Genomic DNA, 6,000 nt, shown 5'->3' on the forward strand with positions numbered 1-6,000 from the left:
CCGTTTACATCTATTTGCGCAGCTAATTCATCCACCTTATTACGAATGCTCCTCGCATTAAGACACAAAGCCTTCAGGCTTGTTTTTTTAACACTCTTCGTCCTTTTGAATTATTATTTACTGTAGCCCTGTTTGATTTACACCCTTGATTTCTCTGACTGCCACTTTTGCTTTTCTCCTTCCTGTCTTTTGTTTCTATCCTTGCTTCCCTTTCCCCTGTCTCCCTGCACAGGTTCCCAACCCCCTGCCATTTTAGTTTAAACACTCCCCAACAGCACTAACAAACACTCCCCCTAGGACATCGGTCCCGGTCCCGCCCAGGTGCAAACCGTCCAGTTTGTACTGGTCCCACCTCCCCCAGAACCGGTTCCAATTTCCCAGGAATTTGAATCCCGCCCCCTTGCACCATTCCTCTAGCCACGTATTCATCTGAAATATACTTCTATTTCTACTCTGACTAGCACGTGGCACTGGTAGCAATCCTGAGATTACTACCTTTGCGGTCCTATTTTTTAAATTTACCTCCTAACTCCCTATTTTCAGCTTTTAGGACCTCATCTCATTTTTTAACCTATATCGTAGGTACCTATAGGCACCACGACAGCTGGTTGTTCACCCTCCCCCTCCAGAACGTCCCTACTTTTCAATTCTATACCTCTAGAAATAAACCTGAGTGCTTGGTTTACTTTTTTTTATGGCTTTGCTAACCTATGATTTGTGTATTTGTACTCAGAGAACCCTTTGTTCCTCTACCCCACCTAGACTCGCACCCTCCAAGTAATAAGTGACCTTCCTATTCTTCCTACCCAAAATGTAATACCTCACATTTATCTGTGTTGAACTTCATTTGCCAATTATATGCCCATTCTGCAAGTTTATTAATGTCCTCCTGTAATTTGTTGCAGTCCTCCTCAGTATTGACTTTCCCCCCAAATTTGGTGTCATCCGCAAATTTAGAAATTGTGTTTTTGATTCCAAAGTCTAAATTGTTAATATAAATTGTGAACAACAGTGGTCCCAGCACTGATCCTTGTGGAACACCACTACCCACCTTCTGCCACTGTGAATAGCTACCTTTTACCCCTACTCTCTGCCTTGAAGCCAGCTATCTACCCATTCTGCTACTTGTCCCGACTCCACATTCTCTAACCTTGTTCATCAGTCTATTATGGGGTACCTTAAAGAACTTTTGAAAATCCAGATAAATTACATCTACTACATTACCATTGTCTACTCTCTCTGTTACCTCTTCAAAAAAATTCAATGAGGTTGGTCAAGCAAGACTTTCCCTTTTGAAATCCATGCTGACTATTCATTACTATGTTTTTGGTTGCTAGATGTTCTTCTATTTTCTCCTTTAGTAGGGATTCCATTATTGTTCCTGCCACCAATGTTAAGCTGACTGGTCTATAATTCCCTGGACATGTTCTATCCCCCTTCTTAAATATAGCTATTATATGTTAGCTGTCCGCCAGTCCTCTGGCACTACACCTTTTTCTAACGAATTATTAAATATGTGTAGTAATGCCTCTGCTATCTCTCCCCTAGATTCTTTTAAAATGCGTGGATGCATTCCATCCGGACCAAGGGTTTTATCCTCTGAGTTTGATTAGTTTATTTAATATATCACCTCTTTTTATTTTAAATGCACTTATCTCATTACTAATCTCATCATCCAATGTCATGTCCACCTGTTCTATATCCCTGGTAAATACTGAAGCAAAATAATTATTTAATATTTCTGCCATCTCTCTTTCGTTACCTGTGGTATTATCCTGTCTATCCCTTAATGATCTTATTCCATCCCAACCTTCCTTTTTTTAATTGATGTGCCTGTAAAATATTTTACTATTTTGTTTTATGTTCCTTGATAATTTAATTTCATAGTTCCTCTGCCTTCCTAATTGTTTTTTGACTTCTCTCCTAATCTCTTCGTATTCTCCTTTATCATGCACTCCCCTGCTGTCGATGTACTTAATGTACTCTTTCCTTAGCCTCAATTTTTCCCTTATGGCTTTATTCATCCATGGAGTCTCATTAGTGTTTAGTTTGTTCTTTCCTTTTAGCAGAATATAATGTTCCTGCACTCTGTTGAACACCGTTTGAAATTGTTTCCCATTGCTGTTCTACATCGTTGTTTGCCAATATTATTGCCCATTTTATTTTCCCCAAGTTCTATTCTCAGCCCCTCAAGATCCGCTTTTCTCCAATCTATTACCCTGGTTTTCATCATACTTAAGTCCTTCTCAATTATCATCTTAAAGCGTATTATATTATGGTCACTATTGCCTAGATGTTCCCCTACTTTTACTTCCTTATCTGCTCTAGTTCATTTCCCATTACTAGATGGGTTACAAACAATTTGAACTTTTCTCTTAAGGTTTATTATCATATGTGAATGGGACTGACTGGATTGCGCTAGAGAGCGAGCCAGCACAGACTCGATGGGCTGAATGGTGAATCCTCCCTTGTTGGGCTTTTTACATATTGGGTTAGAAAGAAGTCCTGTACATGTTGTAGAAACTCCATTCCCTTATCCGTTTTACCTACCTCTTTTGTCCAATTAATATTGGGGTAATTGAAATCCCCCATGATTATTATTCTATGTTTTTACTCATTTCCCTAATTTGTCTGCATATTTCTTCCTCCACCTCCCTTCCACTATTAGGTGGTCTGTAGACTACACCTATTAGTGTGATTGATCCTTTATTATCTTTTATGTCTATCCATATGGATTCTATTTTTGTCTTGTTGATAGCTGTGTCACTTTTTTTCTACTGCCATTATGTTATCTATAAAAAGCAAGTACATCTACTCCACCGCCTCTTCCCCCCCCCCCTCTATCTTTTCTAAATATGTTAGACCCTGCAATGTTTAATTCACAGTCCTGATTTTTCTGTAGCAATATCTCAGTAATCCCTACTATGTCCGGTTCCTCACAACGTATGATTGTCTCCAGCTCCCCTGTTTTATTATGGACACTGTGTGCAGTGCTGTACAGACAGTTTAACTCACTTTTAATAGGATTGCCTCACTTTATTTTTAACCATCTTTTTAGACTCCTGTTCTATAACTCACTTTTCTCCCTTGCCATCAATGTCTTCCCTTACTTTATTCTTTCCTATGGTCTCTTTTCCTGTTTTGTTGATAATTAGGCTGGTTACATTTCTTGTAGATCCCTCCTCCCATCTTACTTTGCACATCGTAACACGTAGATGTTTAATGAAAAGAATGGCATAATCAGCAGCCAACATCCACTTAATAGAGGTTTAAACAAAAGAAAGGACGAGAAGGTTCTGGTTTGTTCAAATGAAATTACAGAGAGAATAATGGATGGATGCAAAGAAATAATCTCAAGGCGTTTAGTCATAACAGCACATGAAGGAGGCCATTCGGCCCATCGAGTCTGTGCTGGCTCTCTGTAGAGCAATCCAGTCAGTCCCATTCACATATTATAATAAACCTTAAGAGAAAAGTTCAAATTGTTTGTAACCCATCTGACTTTTTTTTAGTTACTTTCAAAACTGGTTAAAAACAAATCTCTTAATACAAGAGTTGCAGGGTTGTTGAAACACCTCCAAACCCGCCTCTTCGTCGCTGGATCAAAATCCTTGAACTCCCTCCCTAACAGGACTGTGGGAGTACCTTCACCAGACGGACTGCAGCGGTGGCTCACCATCACCTTCTCAAGGGCAATTAGGGATGGGCAATAAATGCTGGCCTTGCCAGCAACGCTCACATCCCATGAACAATTTTTTTTTAAATGGGCATGATGCGTATGTGCACCATGCTCAAGCCCTTTAAACAGCAGCAGCAGTCTTTAAAGGGCTGCAGTCACTTGTTGTTCCCCTGCCCTCTGCTGACTGCAGGCTCTGAAACTGCTAATGAAGCCGACCAAAGCACACTCCCTCTACAAGACTGCCCCTCCCCCCAGCTCCAATGGCCCCCCGCAGACTGACCAGAGACAGAGAGCCATGTCAACCAGAAGGTGACAGGCGCGGAAAGTGAACCGCAGCGACTGACGGTCAATATCGACCGCCACCGCTACAGCGGGGAACAGGCCGCACTCACCTCCCGCTCGGCGGGCAGGGCAGGGCCGGCCAGCGGCCCTTCAGCTCAGCTCAGCGCAGCTGTCCGGGGCTCTCTCCGCGCACCAACCACCTCCCTGACACCCCCACCCACCGTCGCCATCACAAACTCTCATCTCCAAGGCCCACGCCTCGCGAGAACAGCCTCTCTTAAAGCTGGATTTACCGTCCCGCAACTCAAAATACAAACACCAAGCTCACCTTAAAGCGACACGCGGTGACAAACATCGGAAATCGTGAAATCAAATATAGCGTCAAAACAGTAACGTGCTGTTCAAAACTTAAAAACAAAGTTACCGGTGCGAGCACCAGGATAAACAATTGGATCAGTTTCAGAGTTATACTTTTCATAATGCAGCTGTTATGATTTCTCATTCTTAAAGTTACTCCTTTTTAAAATTTACAAAATCAGTTTACCCAAACATGCAGTTGCATAATGAAGACTTACTTTGGTCCAGTATCAAACTCAGAAAGTTTTCAGTTTATGGACCGTAACCCATAAGTCTGGTCTTTTAATAGCATGAAACTAAAAAGTGCATTAGGGGAAATGCAATATCGATGGTTGCAGAACTCAGTAAGAGGGAAACACCATTATATTATGACAAAATAAATGTCATAAATAATAGAAATCTGTATAATCAGTATTACATTTCAAACTTTCCTCCAACTCCCTTTATGCGTGTTCAGGGTGAGGTACAGTTTCCATCAACAGATCCATATGTCATGTGCTCTGAAATTTACAATCTTAAGTGTGCTGTGAATGACAGTAGCATGCTTCAGGATTAATAATTATCCTTTTAAAGGTATTTTGCCCTAAAAGTTACACAAATTGGGCACAATGTGCTCCTGTGCTCTCTGATAGATTGGAAAATAACATAGTCAGGCGGTATTGTTCAGGTTAAAACTATAAATTACAGCTACTACAATGATTAGGATTGCGCAGAAACAAAAGAATACTGCAAAATACTGACCATATAAATACTTAGAAGACAGCTGTAAAGTCTGTGGGTATATGGTGAATTAATACACAGACTACAAGAGTAACTTTAACAGGACTTTACTATTCGAAGGTCAGGGCGAATCTGCCCAATAAATCCTTACACAGCACTTATATACCGGTGTGGTCACCACCGGTATTACAGTATACAGTAGCCAAGATAAAGTAGTGCAACCCTTAAAATAGTTCTCTTAAAGGTGGAACGTTACATACACTACAATCCTCCCTTTTTAGGTTAACAATATATACATATTCCCATTAATATAACATCTTAACATATATACAACTTTATGTGAAACAGTTCACAGATTCAGTCTCTCTGGAGGCTTCCGGACTCTGTCCGGATAACGCCTCGGTGGTGTAGTCGTTTTCGGTGGTGTAGTAGGTTCTTCTGGCAAGGTCGATTCGGCTTGAAGGACCGTTTCAGGTTCATCGGATTCCAGTATTACCGGATCGGAGGTAGATGCTCTGGGTATCTCTGCTTCAACATTAGATGTATAGAGTTGTGGAGTAGGTTGGGCCTTTGTGGATGATACTATGATCTGGTCAACATGGCGCCTTATTATGCTTTCACCAATGTCCACGGTATACATCAACGGTCCTAGCCTTTTTCCAATAGTTCCCGGCTGCCATTTCTCGGTACGGTAGTCCCAGGCCAAAACTTGTTGACCTATCTGAAAGGATCTAGTTGGCCTTTCATTCATGCCTTGAAATTGCCGGTTCTCTACGTCCCTTCTGACGTTTGGCTTAATCAAATCCAGCCGGCATCTTATTCTTCTATTGAAAAACATCATGGCGGGAGTTTGGTTTGTGACCGCATGTGTTGCATTCCTGTACGCCAACAAGAAGTTATCTACCTTATGTTGTAGATTTATGTCTTCATTACCCATGGCCTTTATGGCCTTCTTGAAGGTC

The 6,000-nt window shown here is 41.2% G+C and overlaps 1 protein-coding gene across 1 annotated transcript in view; it reads right to left on the reverse strand.

Moving 5' to 3' along the window:
- Positions 1 to 4,197, reverse strand: part of ccdc24 (coiled-coil domain containing 24) — a 144,570-nt gene extending 140,373 nt beyond the window's left edge. Inside the window, exon 1 of the mRNA XM_085983105.1 lies at positions 4,072 to 4,197. The gene's annotated coding sequence lies outside the window, so the exon portion shown is untranslated. The remainder of the gene's footprint in view (positions 1 to 4,071) is intronic.
- Positions 4,198 to 6,000: the final 1,803 nt, after the last annotated feature.

This window comes from Somniosus microcephalus, chromosome 3 (genome assembly GCF_052327205.1).
Source record: "Somniosus microcephalus isolate GS21.2 chromosome 3, FLI_Smic_1.0, whole genome shotgun sequence".
Lineage (NCBI taxonomy): Eukaryota > Metazoa > Chordata > Chondrichthyes > Squaliformes > Somniosidae > Somniosus > Somniosus microcephalus.